The 15,218-nt window shown below is 37.5% G+C and overlaps 1 pseudogene; it reads right to left on the reverse strand.

Moving 5' to 3' along the window:
* Positions 1-914: 914 nt before the first annotated feature.
* Positions 915-15,218, reverse strand: part of LOC130037497 (eIF5-mimic protein 1-like) — a 142,576-nt pseudogene continuing 128,272 nt past the window's right edge.

The raw sequence follows: 15,218 nt of genomic DNA on the forward strand, positions 1-15,218 counted from the left end.
CCACACAACACATTATAAGACACTTCCTAACCATTTATGCCTCTCAGAGAGCCCAGAAAGCTACCAATAGTATCCCTGACAAGCTTCCCAGGGCATATTTGATGTGCCAAATACAGTAACAATAGGTCTTATTCCCCTGACCCTGAAAAAGCCTCCAATTATTGGGAAAAGATGAGTGAGAAGAGGCTGCTAAAATCTCAGGGTTGGGAGGAATAGAGATGTTACTGGCACCTGGTCAAGTAATTCGACGACCAATGGGATGACAGTGATACAGTGATACAGTGAAACTTGGGGAATGACAATCAATGACAGTTAATTGACCAATGAATACATGAATGTAAAATTGTGATGAAAACTTGGATATGGCTGAAGGTAGAAAAATAAGATTAGGGAAAGGGATGAAAGTTCTCCATCTTCTAGTAGAGAGCAAATAAATAATCTTGTATTTGAGAACATAAAGACATGGAAAGAGTAAGCATTTATAGAAGATTATCAGAAGAATAAACACAAATAGTTTAAAATTGAATTATCTACAAACCTGGATTAAGGATAGATTCTTACTCATTTGTACTTGCTGAATATTTTATTCAGTCTTCAGTGAAAAAAGAAAGTGTTTAGAAGCTAGTAGATTTGGATCATTTGAGGTAAATGTATTTTTATCTCCATTTCCTCTTTTCTTACTGAGATATTTTCTTAATTACCCAGCAGTCTCAGCAGATTGTTTTTGTTTTGTTTTGTTTCATTGTAGGCACCCTGCATAGGTTTATCGACCTTTACCTGAAATTGAACTGTATCATCTGATGTTCCTTGCCCCTGCTGAGTGAGCTGCTGTTTTCCAATTTTACACAGAAAAAAAAGCTAGGGCATGTGCCATCGGGTTGCCATCATTTTATGCAGGAACAAAATACAGATATCTAGAAGTCATCACTTGTAATAGGAGATTGGGTTCCCTTGGTCTGAAATGTTCTGGACTCTTCTTCCAACTGAACAAATTCTGACATCACTTCTGAATTCCAGCATTCAGGCAAAGGGTTTGCTGTCCTTAGGAGAGTCTGACCCTGATGAACTTGTTCCAGACACTGCAATTGAAGAAGAATGACTCAGTGGTAAAATGGAAGATATGAAACCGTTTGTTTCTTTGGCTAAGATGCACACACCGTGCTTGGGAGAGTCTTTCTCCAAGTCTAAGACTACCTCCTGGTGAAGTGGAGTCATTTTGTTTTCCAACTCACTTCCAAGTAGAACCAATTTTCTTATTAAAGCCACAGGTTGTCTCATCTCTGGTGACATAATGAAATAAACAAATTATGGTCTCTTCACATTGTATCCAACACCAAGACAACCAAGAGCTTCAGATTGTTGAGCAAAGAACTCTCCTTAAGATAGACATAAATAACTGGCATTCTCATTGTTCATGTCTGATGTGCTAAATGATTTCCTCAACATACTGTAATTGATTGAAGTTTTCCAGGACTTATCTCCTAGTACAAGTGATGCTATTCTGGATATCTATATTTTCTTCCTGTATAAACTGATGCTCTTTATTAAATTCTTACTCATGTCCAATCAAATCCAAACTTTGAGAGCCAGATTGAAAAATCAAAATTCACCTCACTACTTGGAGTACTTAAATCTTGTTCATTATTGAAAGATGTATAATAGGTAAGATCAGTGCCCCATTTGCTCTCTTCATTTTGATACTCTGGTTTTGTAGATCCATTTGTTGCTTTACAGTTCCAGAAAAGCAACAGTTTCAACTAAGGATAGATTCTTACTCATTTGTAATTGCTGAATATTTTATTCAGTCTTTAGTGAAAAAAGAAAGTGTTTAGAAACTGGTAGATTTGGATCATTTGAGGTAAATGTATTTTTATCTCCATTTCCTCTTTCCTTACTGAGATATTTTCTTAATTCTTTCATGCTTCAATAGTGACACAAATTTTCATCTCCTATGAAGCTAACATGACTTAAGCCCATGTCTAGAATGTTATCTTGAACATGTTTTATAGTATCAGGAACAGCAGCTCTGCAATTATTAACAAATCCAGCTAAATTCCTCTGAGTACTGTTGAGATTCAGGGAGAAACTCCGAAGTCAAGAGACAATGGTGTATACCTGATCAGAAATAATAGAGCAAAGGTTATCCACCACAAGATAATGGAAAATATAAATCATGATCAAAGTGTATCAGGAGGTAACAGCAATTAACTTGAAAAACAGCACTCATGATAAAAATTAAGTAATCATTTAGCAAGTCCTCACACTTTATTGGGCAAATAATGGATGTTTTATATGAAATATCACACAAGAATACCACCTTTAAATGTTGCATACTCTCTCCATATATTTTCTGTACAAAACAAATGAACCCAAATCTTAAAGATAGTGTAACTTTCTCAGTGTTGTATAGCTAATAATTCCAGTGTTCCTGTCTTAGGAGTATATAAGTAAGGAAGGTAAAAAGTGGATGAGAACATAGCACAGGTACCAAATATACATGCCTTGTATATTAATCTCCACCACTGTAAAACCCTTCACCTCCCTCAGCACCAGTGGGTATAGGACTGTAAGCACTGCTGAGGTGACCCTGGTGGCTGTTGGCAGTGCAGTATTCTCTGACCCTAAGCATTGAACCTTCAAATCTAAGTGGTCAATGTCAACAGGAGTGGCCCCTGGATTTCCTGAGCACTGCTTGGGTGCGCTTCCCACAAAAAGACATGGGCATAGGAATTATAATAAATAAAATCTCATAATTAGTCACTTAAATGACAGGAAAAAACCTAGGGCTCTCATTTATTGCTTTAGTCTTCAAACTCTGAGTTTAGCCAGAAAATCCTTTGAAGTCCCTCTTCATCATTTAGCTAAGACATTATTACTTGTCATATCAACACTCCCTATGAACTTGCCTTCCAGGCTACAACAACTACTACATCACTATTTCTTCTTTGTTCCCCTCTTCTTCCTCACCCACTCTTACAGAACATCTAGAATAAGCTTTGATACTAATCAGATCAAAGATTCATTAAAATGAAATGTAAATGCATTTTTAGAATGACTCATCTTTCTCTGAACAAGGGGTCTTAAACTTGACTGCAATTTGCAAAACTCTGTGTGATGGAACATAGCTAGGCCAGTTCCTTTCTTTCTTTTTAACAAGTCCCATCTCCACTAGTCTTTACCTACTATATTACAAAGGGTTTTATAGCCTTCTAAAAGACTTTTGTAGTCATGAGTTCTAGTTTGGATAGAGAAATACCAAACAAAAGCAATCACATGATGTAGATATGATGGAATAAAGATGCCTGGTTGACCTTTACTTAGATCTATACGTCTCTCTCTCATAAAAAAATATATTTTATTTAAACCTCATGGTATAAAAAGTTATATGTTATAGTCTTCCAATGTTCCGATACCAATCCCACCACCAAAGTAACCATCAATGCACCACTGTCCCCATTTGCAAAACCACCCTCCAAGCCAGATTCCTTAGCAGGGACACAATAATTTATTTTATGAGTCACTAGTGAATTACAAAGTTGCAATGTTATTTATAATTCAGTTTTGAAATTACTCCACACCAATTCCTTCACCGTGTCCACTTCCCTCTGTCAATAGCTCCATTTTCATTCTGTCCCCTTGCCTGCTTCATGGAAGGCAATTTTTTCTTCTCGGTTTCTTTTTAAGCACTATGTTTCAGAGTACAAAAACTATCTGTTACTAACTGTTACTGTTACTATGATGATAGGATCTCATGCATCCAATCATGCAATACCATCACTACCCCCACTCAGTACCCAGTCCTCTCATTTTGTACCAGAAAATAGGCATTTCATTCTCAACTCCAGTCTTCTGTTCAGTAGAGGACATAGAACCCTCCAAAGTTAAAAAAAAAAAACTTTGCTAATTTATAGCAATTACTCTTTAAATTATTTTTCTACGCTGTATTGGTCATTGCTGTGCATGTAGCAACTTGTCCATCCCGAAGATAACTCTTGAGAACTCCTAGGAGATGTTGCTTATTTACTTCTAAATATGAAACTAAAATTAAGTACATCCAGTTCACATTTATGCAAAGACCTCTGTATCTCAGATTATGGGGTACAAAAAGGAAAGAAAATAAGAGGAAATTAGAGGCCAATGAGATTCTCCCTCAAATATGGTACAAAGTGCAAATTTTAAACTATACTCACATGGTTCTAAACTAATTTATGATAAGAAGCAAGGACAAAACAAGCTTCTTAGTTTGCCCTGTGATTCCTTCTTGAGTTTGATTATTCTTACAATACACCTGAATTTACTTATTACTAATCTTCCAAAAATATTTGCTAATATTCATTGTCTCTGACCTAGCCTTTTTATTAAGAATAAGAAAATAGATAATGAGAAATGTTATTGCTTTTAGTAATCTTAATGTGAGATTATGTGACTTCCCAAAGATAGTACTTGAATTATTCTAAACTGTATGCTCCTGAGCTCTGGCACGAGCATGTAAATTCATTCTTTATCCTTTCCTATAATTTTTTATATCCTCAAGCCTTTTGCACTACTGTCTGTAGTTTTCTAAATACAAACAAAAATTACGTTGTATAAAATTTAAATAATTTTAAATTTTAAATTTAAAAATTTAAGTAATTTTAAAAATCTTTAAAAATTGTCACTTAAATCTAAAGTTTATTTTTTCTTTTAAAAAATCAACATATAACATATTTGTCATGAAGCTGCTACTTGATCCCCTTTTGGCTAATATATTCCCAGGTACTCCTCTAATGGAAATATTTTACTGTGAACCAGGTTCTGATGAGGGTCAGTGACAGATTCTACTAACATTGTGACCCTCCTTGAGCTATTTATCAGTATTTTTTGCCTGGGAAATGTTTATAGGTTTTCAGATTTTATTACCTTTATTATCATCCTCATCAGATAAGAATATGAGCTAGTCTAGTATTTAACATTGTGTCATAGGTTCTATATAGTTTACCATTTACATGTCCTTGTGTGGCTCAAAAGATGGCCCTTTGGCATTTGCATCTAAAACCTATAGAATCAGGAATAGCCTTCATGCTTATGTTTTCCAGATGATATTTTAAAATAATGTTGCTTCAGATTCAGTTACTACATTCATATATCTAAAAGAAACTATATTCCAGTAACTGCAGAATTAAATCATCTGTAAGTCAAAAATAAGTGAGTGAATTTTTCCTACTCAATATAGTTTAAAGGTATATTTGTCAAAAAAGCAATTTGATGGACTTAATATTTAATTAAGAAAAAATAAAACACTAAAGAAAATAAATCAAACATAGTTGAGATCAAATTAAATGTCTATTCCTCTAAATGCTAGAGGAATTAAAATTTAAATAAATATTTTAAAACATCCTCATCCTTCTTTGATTTTGTTGAGATGGAAGCAGTCATCGAAGCCCTAGCCAAACAGGGCATTCAAACTCAATACATCAGGATCCTCCGTGAGCTGTATTATGAATTCACTACCAGGATCTCACCATTATACAAAGAACTGATCATCGATGTCAAGAGAGGAGTTCGGCAGGGTGATACCACTTCACCGAAACTCTTCAGTGCCACCCTCGAGAACATCATGCGACGACTGGAATGGGAAGGAATGGGAGTGAAGATAGATGGTCGGCAATTACGCCTCCTCTGCTTTGCTGATGACATTGTTCTAATAATACAAACATTAGCCAAGTGGCACAAATGCTGGCCGACTTTGACCATGAGTGTGAAAAGGTCAAAATCCAGCTGAATCTCATGAAGACAATGTTTATGAGAAACAGTCTTGTTCCTTACGTTCCACTCTCAATGGAACGAACATCACCGAATGCAACAGTTATGTGTACCTAGGTTGAGACGTCAACATGACAAATGACCTAGCACCTGAGTTGCGCAGGAGGAAGAGAGCGGCTTGGAATGCCTTCAAGAGCATCAAAGAAATAGCTAAGAGGATGAAGAACAACGGGCTCCGGGCACATCTCTTCAATTTCACTGTTCTTCCTGCATTAACATACACCTCAGAGACCTGGGCCCTATGAAAACAGGATGAGAATGCTATTTGGGTCTCCCAAAGAGGAATCAAAAGAGCTATGCTTGGAGTATCATGCTTCACTCAAATGAGAGAAAGAATCCGGAGTTCCGACCACCATCGACAATCAAGAATCAGGAATGCTGTCTCGTTTGCCAAGGTGTCAAAAATCAGATGGGCTGGACACGTAATGAGATTTGGAAATGACCACTGGACTAGAGCCACTACTGACTGGATTCCACAGGACATCAAAAGATCAAGTGACTGCCCACCTACGAGATGGTCAGACTCCTTCGTCAAGACCCTGAATGATCAGTTTGAGGCTCTCTGTGTTCCTAGAACGAGCAGACGTGATTGGGCTACACTAGCACGCAACAGGGATGAATGGAGATGTTACTGGTGCCCACTCGAGCAATTCGATATGTAATGGGATGTCAAGTGATCAAGTGATTTCACAACATAAAATATCAATAAAGATGAGGAAGTCAATGTAGGGAGTCCAGATCTTGTGAATGATAAGGTACCTTGAACTTTGTTCATACTCCAAGGTATAGTTATGGAAGATCAAACTCAAGATATATTTGAGTTTGATATATTTTGAGTTTATACCCAAGATATAAACAATGCTTATATTTAGGGTGAAGCATGAGAGAAAGAGGGAAATAAAATATGATTTTAAACATTTTGACCAAAGCAGCAAAGGAACTATTAATGACCATTCTAATGAACAATTTGAGGAAACTAAGGTTGAGGAAGAAAGACAGTAGATCTTGTCTTGTTGGTTGAAATACATATTAGATATCCAATCAGAAAAACTGACTCAACAAAGGGATATGGAACTAAGACCAAATTAGGACCAGGCATGGAGATATACATATGAGAGTTCTTATTACACAAATAAGTGCCACTCAAAGTGCAGTTCTTGCCCAGTGTCTGTGCATGAGCTGTTAGTGGAATGCAGTCTGAGAAGTGTGAAATTGAAAGTCATTGACCTCCACCATCAAGATCACATGGTACTCCTTTGCAGTGTTGTTTACAAAACTATGGGTTGTGATAGATAGCAGAGTGAGAAAAAACATTTCATTAGAGATATCTAAAGTAGCAGCTATATAGATGCTGTTGAACTTTATAGGAGTTTTTATGATCTTCTGAGGATTAAGTAGAGATGGAAAAAGAGAACTAAGCCTCAAGGCACTCCAACTTCTAGAAATCAGATTGCAACGGACAGTCTAGCTAGAAATTGGAAAGGAATGACTTGTGAAATAGGAAGATAATACAGAAAAGCCAAAGAAAACATTTCAAGGAGAGAGTATTATCATCTATGTAAAGTGAAGTGGAAGGACTGAGTTAGAATAAGACTAAAATATGACCTCCTTAACCTCAAATATCTATATGTATCTACACAAAGATTTTCATCTATATCCATAACCAGACACACGCATACATTTCTATACATTTTGATATTAGGTTTAATGACTATATCTATGTTGCAGTCTCTATATCTAAATCAAATTCTAATCTATAGCTAGTCCCCATGGAAACTTTTCTTTTATTTTCTTTTCTTTTCTATTCTTTTTTTTACTTTTACTAACGCTAGTAGTCTAATCCTCATCTAAATCAATGCAATACTCCCTTAATTTTTCTCTTACTTTCACATCACTTCCTCCAATTCTCTCTCCACATTTTTTTTTCTTTTTGGGTCACACCCAGCGATGCACAGGGGTTTCTCCTGGCTCTGCACTCAGGAATTACTCCTGGCGGTGCTCAGGGGACAATATGGAATGCTGGGAATCGAACCTGGATTGGCCACATGTAAGGCAAATGCCCTACCCGCTGTGCTATCGCTCCAGCCACTCACCACATCATTTTTTAAAAAATAAAATTCACTATCAGAATTATTGTCTAACCTGATAGTGATTTCTTAAAATCATTCTGTATCCATTTGTCTAATATTCGTGATATGTGTCATACTATTTCTAAAAGTATCTTTCCATAGCTGTCAAATTGTTCTCTTTCCAGTTCAAAGACTCTCTCCTAGACTATGAGATAAGATGCTGAATCATATGTCTAGGATTCCCTGAAGCAGCTAGATACTGCACCCAATGAAGCAGCAGCATTCGTAAGCATAGTGAATTATATGAATTATGACCAAATGCAGAGCAAGAAAATGAGCTCTGCAGAATCCAAGAAAGCTTTGTATGTATATACTTAGCTCAGTTTATTATAATTTTCTTAAATCTCAAAACTATTCATTTGGAATCCTCATATTGTATGCTCCCCAAATATCCTATAGATTCCTACCCAGAGGTCTCCCCTAGGAAGAGCAAGCTGGCTCATATTCTGTTTTATTTCATGTTATTATTAATTTTTATTTAGGTATTTGTCTCTATGCTGTTATCATCTAATTGTGTTTTTGTATTATTTTATACTTGGACATATGATAATTCAACTAGTCTATTCAATCTCCCTAGACAATCTCTGGCTCTCATAATATGTTGCAAACCTGTATGTACTCCCTTAAATTTATTGGATGTATATTTTGTATTTCTACCAAAATAAATCAATTCTGTCATTAATATTATGTTTTATACTTTTCATCTACATCAAGAGAGAAATATCAAATCTATTCTAGAGATGATGGTCATCTCAGTACATTATCTGGTTTAGCATTAGCAGCAAATTGAAATTAACTTCAAGTAATTATAATTAAATATTTTCACTTAAATAGAAAGCACATGCAGATTTTAATTTGGATTGAGAAATGGTCAAAAAAAAACCCTTTTCAAAATGGTAAACCAAATTTCCCACTATCATTCAGGTTACCCATGAAATTAAATACCACCTTTAATTTATCAAATTGTTAAGGATATCTGAGTTTCTCTTTGGCATTAATATTCTCTTTGATTGACATATTTTTCAGATGCAGTTTAGTTTATTATCCCAGGTCTAATCATAATATAACAAGCTAATATGTATCTATCTTATTTTAGATGAAAAAATTACTCATAAATTTCTTCACGTTTCTTGCTTACATTTGTTAATACTTGATATCTGTGCTATTAATGTGAATTAAGCTGAACTTTTATTTTGTTATTGTCAGCAAAGTATAGATGTATTTTATTTTTATTAAAATCAGGTATTACCTGAGACATGTTTACTTTAAAATATTTTTATTTAAAAATGTTTAACAAGTTTAACCTATATATTTTTAAATTTAAACTTATGCTTTAAAGTATTTAAATTTAACATTTTATCTAACGGAGACGTATAATGCTTCAGTATAACTAATATACATTTTCATATATGTTTTCTACTTTTCCATTCATCATCCTAGGCATTCTGCTTCTACATTGATCATCTTAGGCATTTCAGAATGTTTGTTTTGTTAGCTTTCTTTACTGAAAACACATCTATTCTGAGATCAAAAAGTCGATAAAGGAGAGTCTTGCCTTTGTACAGCAGAGGATAGCAACCTACTCACAGAGAGTCCCACAATTTTGGGTACAGGGAGGGGCTCCCTGAACCTCAGAAACCAAAGAGAACTTTAATAAAGAGGACACAGATGAAAGTCATGCTTCCTTGGACAGAAATAGATGGAGAGAGATGTGTGGAGTTTGTAGTTCAGAGTAGGAAACATAAATAGAAGAAAAGCTAGTGCAATCAGGAGCCAGGGGAGTAGAGAGAGTAGAAACCTTGTGAAAATATTAGTCCTCAGTTCAGATGAAGATTACAGGCTGTACCACACAGCCAGGAGGATAACAAAGAAAGCCCTTCGGACAATAGCTCTCTTGTTTTGTTTGGGGCAGTGTCACCAAATTTTTAATGAAAGCACCCTGATTTACACAGCTCTTCATACTTGAAATATATATATATGTATATATATATACAAACATATATATATGTATATATATACATTATTTCAATATCACTCACATCAGGAGTATTGACATCCCTCCACCAGTGTTTCTTTATTTTTTTAATTATTTTTTATTTTTATTAGTGACAAACCATGAGGTACAGTTGTAGACTTACAAATTTCTGTGCTTCGGTTTCAATTATACAATGATTAAGTACCCATCCCTCCACCAGTGCCGATTTTCCACCACCAGAGATCCCAGTATCTTTCCCACCCCCCATCCCCCTCATCAACACCCTACCTCTGAGACAGGGCATTCCCTTTTGTTCTCTCTCTCCTTTTGGGTGCTGTGGTTTGCAAAAGAGGCATTGAGTGGCAATCATGCTTGGTCTATAGTCTACTTTCAGCATGTTTCTCCCATCCTGGAAGGACCCTCCCAACACCCTTTATTTGGTGCTCCCTTCTCTATCTGAGCTGCCTTTTCCCCTAGCATTGTGTGGCTGGCCTCCAAGCCATGGAGTAAACCTCCTGGTACTTATCTTGGCTATTCTTGGGTGTTAGTCTCCTATTTTGTTACTTTATATTCCTCAGATGAATGCAATCATTCTATGTCTGTCTCTCTCTTTCTGACTCATTTCGCTTAGCATTAAACTTTCCATGTAGTACCACTTGTATGTAAATTTCATGACTTCATCTTTTCTAACAGCTACATAATGCTCCATTGTGTAGATGTACCAAAGTTTCTTTAAACAGTCTTCTGTTCTCGTGCACTCAGGTTTTTTCCAGATTCTGGCTATTGTAAAGAGTGCTGCAATGACAAACAAGTGCAGATGTCACTTCAACTATACTTTTTGCCTCTCTGGGATATAATCCCAGGACTGGTGTTGCTGGGTCAAATGGGAGCTCAATTTCTAATTTTTTGAGAATCACCTGTACTGCTTTCCAAAAAGGACTGAACCAGTCGGCATTCCCACCAGCTATGAAGGAGGGTCCCTCCTCGCCACATCCGTGCCAGCACCGGTTCCTTTTGTTCTTTGGGATGTGGGCCAATCTCTGTGGTGTGATATGGTCTCTCATTTTGGTTTGATCTGCATCTCCCTGATTAGTAATGATATAGAGCATTTTCTCATGTGTCTTTTTGTCATTCGGATTTCTTGAGAAAGTTTCTGTTCATTTCATTGCCCCATTTTTTGATGGGGTTGGATGTTCCCTTCTTGTGGAGTTCAACCAGTACTTTATGTATCCTTGATATCAACCCCTTTTCAGATGTATATTGGGTGAATATCCTTTCCCATTCCGTAGACTGTCTTTGTATTTTGGTCACTGTTTCTTTTGAGGTGCAGAGGGTACTTAGTTTAAGATAGTGCTATTTGTCTATCTCTGTTTTCACTTGCTTGGCCAGTGGCGTGACATCTTTGAAGATACCATTAGCTTCAGTGTCATGGAGGGTTTTGCCAACTTTGTCTTCAATGTACCTTATGGATTCTGGTTTGATGTTGAGGTCTTTAATCCATTTTGATCTTACTTTTGTACATGATGTTAGGCAGAAATATGAGCCCACTTTTTGCACGTTGCTATTCAGTTTCGCCAGAACAGTTTATTGAAGAGGATTTCCTTACTCCACTTCACATTTCTTGCTCCTTTATCAAAGATTAGATGATCATATATTTGAGGGGAGATGTCAATATATTCAATCCTGTTCCATTGGTCTGCATCTCTGCCTTCATTCCAGTACCGTGCTGTTTTAATTATTACTTCTTTGTAGTAGAGCTTGAAGTTAGGGAGGTTGATTCCTCCCATTTTCTTTTTCCCAAGAATTGCTTTAGCTATTTGTGAGGGCTTATTGTTCCTTATCAATTTCAGGAGGGTATGCTCCATTTCTTTGAAGAATGTCATGGGTATCCTTATAGGGATCACATTGAATTTATACAATGATTTGGGAAGTATTGCCATTTTGACAATGTTAAGTCTCCCGACCCATGAGCAGGGGATATCTTTCCATTTCCTAGTCTCCTCTTTTATTTCCTGAAGTAGCGTTTTGTAGTTTTCTTTGTACAGGTCCTTTACTTTCTTAATTAAGCTGATTCCTAAGTACTTGATTTTATGGGGTACAATTGTGAACGGGATTTTTTTCATGTCTTCTCTCTCACTGTTTGCATATAGAAAAGCCATGGACTTTTGGGTATTGATTTTATAGCCTGCAACCTTACCATACAAGTCTATTGGTTCTAGAAGTTTCTTGGTAGAGGTTATAGGGTTCTCTAAGTATAGTATCATATCATCTGCAAATAGTGAGAGTTGATTTCTTCCTTTCCTACCTGGATGCCCTTAATATCTTTTTCTTGCCCAACCACTATTGCAATTACTTCCAGTTCTATATTGAACAGCAATAGAGAGGGTGGGCATCCTTTTCTCTTCCCTGATGATACTTTCTGTAGGTTTGTGGTAGATGACTTTAACTATATTGAGGAAAGTCCCCTCTATACCCATTTTTTCAAGGGGTTTCATCATAAATGGGTGCTGAATCTTGTCAAATGCTTTCTCCGCATCTATTGATATGATTATATGATTTTTATCTTTTCTTTTGTTAATTTTATTGATTATGTTGATCGACTTCCGAATGTTAAACCATCTTTGCATCCCTGGCATGAATCCTACTTGGTCATGGTGTATGATCTTTTTGATGAGTTGTTGGATTCTATTTGCTAGTAGTTTGTTGAGGATCTTTGCATCTAGGTTCATCAGTGATATCGGCCTGTAATTCTCTTTCTTTGTGGTATTTCTGTCTGCTTTTGGTATCAGGTTGATATTTGCTTCGTAGAAACTGTTCAGAAGTGTCTTTGATATTTCAATTTCGTAGAAAAGCTTAAAGAGGATTGGAAGTAAATTCTCTTTAAAGACTTGGAAGAATTCACTAGTGAATCCATCTGGGCCAGGACTTTTGTGCTTGAGGAGAATTTTATTACCATTTCAATTTCCTTGGTGGTGATAGTTCTGTTCAGGTATTCCAGGTCTTCTTGGTTCAGCCTTGGGAGTCTGTAGGAGTCTAGGAATTTATCCATTTCCTCGAGGTTTTGATGTTCCGTGTCATAAAACTTCTCAAAGTACTCCCTGAGGATCCTTTGAATTTCTGTAGTTTCTGTTGGAATGACCCCTTTTTCATTTCTGATTTGGTTTATTAGGGTTTTCTCTCTCCCTTTCTTTGTGAGTTTTGCTAGAGGCTTATCGAGCTTGTTCATTTTTTTGAGAACCAGCACTTGGTTTCATTTATCTTTCAGATTGTTTTTTGGGTTTCCATCTCATTAATCTCTGCTCTGAGTTTTATTATTTCTTTCCTCCTGTTTGGATTGGGCTCCTTTTGTTGGTCCTCCTTCAAGCTCTTAACCCGTGAGCTTAGGCTACTTATGTGGGCTCGCTATGCCTTCTTGAGGAATGCTTGTAGAGCTATAAACTTTCCTCTTAACACAGCTTTTGCTATGTCCCATAAGTTTTGGTAACTCGTGCTCTCATTTTCATTCATTTCCAAGAATCTTTTGATTTCCTCTTTGATTTCCTTTTTTAGTCACCCATTGTCCAATAGTGAACAGTTTAATTTCCAGGTGTTTGATTTAGTTTTCTGTTTTTGTGTGTGATTTACTTCTAATTTCTGCGCATTATGGTCCAAGAAGATTGTTGATACAATCTCTATCTTCTTAATTTTATGGAGGTATGTTTTGTGGTCTATCTTGGAGAATGTTCCATGCGCGCTTGAGAAGAATGTATATTCAGCTTTTTGAGGATGAAAAGGCCCTCCCGTTGATCGTCGATTTGCTCGAGCGGGCCCAGTAACGTCTCCATTGGAGACTTTGTTGTTACTGTGTCTGGCATATCGAATACTCTCGGTAGCTTGCCGGGCTCTCCGAGAGGGGCGGAGGAATCGAACTCGGGTCGGCCATGTTGGCCGCTTGTAAGGCGAACGCCCTACCCGCTGTGCTATCACTCCAGTGTCCTGTATATATCGACTAAGTCCCTTTCTTCCAATTTTTTCCCTCTGATAAAGTATGTCCTTGCTAAGTTTGAGTCTGGTTGATCTATCAAGAGGTGATAAAGCGGTGTTGAAGTCTCCCACTAGTATTGTGTTGTTATCAATGTCTTTCTCCAAGTCTTTTTATTTCATTTCATTTCATCATCCTGTTATTCGTCCATTGCCTCGAGCAGGCCCTAGTAACGTCTCTTTAATCCTAGCCCTGAGATTATATTCAAGGCTATTTAGGAGAATGAGACCCATCATTGTTACTGGTATTTGGCATATTTGGTACGCCACGGGGTGTTTGCCAGACTCTGCCCTGTGGGCAGGCTACATTCGATAGCCTGCAAGTTTGTCCAAAGTAGGAATGAGACAATAAGATGTCATAAAAAAAAAAGTTCTGAAAAGATGTCGCGCGGCCGCAAATACGGCCGCACGGTTCCGGGATCTGGATTTTATAGTCTCTGAGTCTTGGCCGCTGATGGGATTCCAATTCGAGTAGGCTTGGAGGTCTCGGCCCCGGAACCTGCGTGGCTTTGTCCCTCTGCCAGTACCTTCATGTGTGCGGAGAGTGGTCTCAGCATGGTGTTGACTGGTCCTGGAGGTCTTCGGCTGCTGGAGCCCTGGTCGGGGCGGGGAGGAAAGCTCAACCCGTACTGGCAGAGGGACAAAGCCACGCGGGTTCCGGGGCCGAGACCTCCAAGCCTACTCGAATTGGAGTCGAGCATCTTACACCCAGATCCTCCAAATTCCAGTAGGCGGGGGTCACACCCACCACCTGGCCCCCTGGTGCCGTGTAATCCCATCAGCGGCCAAGACTCAGAGACTATAAAATCCAGATCCCGGACGAGAACAGTGCAGTCTTCTGCCCCCGCACCTGGGTGTTCCTTCCCGGAGCCCCTTGGAGGGGTGTGGGTTGAGCTTTCTCCAAGTCTAGTAGTTGTTTTAAGTACTTTGCTGGTCCCTCATTAGGTGCATATACATTTAGTATTGTAAGTTCTTCCTGTTGTACAGATCCCTTGATCAATAAGAAATGGCCTTCACTGTCTCTTGTGACCTTCTTCAGTCTGATATCAATGTGGTCTGATACTAGAATGGCTAACCCAGCTTTTTTATGGAAACTGTTTGCCTGTAGGATTTTTTTTCCAGTCTTTGACTCTGAGCCTGTGTTTGCTTTGACTATTAAGATGTGTTTCTTGGAGGGAGCAGAATGTTGGGCTCAATTTTCTAATCCATCCTGCCACTCTCTGTCTTTTAATTGGTGCCTTTAGCCCATTGACATTGAGAGAGATTATTGTTATGGGGTTTTGTCCCATTTT

This window comes from Sorex fumeus, unplaced genomic scaffold (assembly GCF_029834395.1).
Source record: "Sorex fumeus unplaced genomic scaffold, SorFum_2.1 ptg000072l, whole genome shotgun sequence".
Taxonomy (NCBI): domain Eukaryota; kingdom Metazoa; phylum Chordata; class Mammalia; order Eulipotyphla; family Soricidae; genus Sorex; species Sorex fumeus.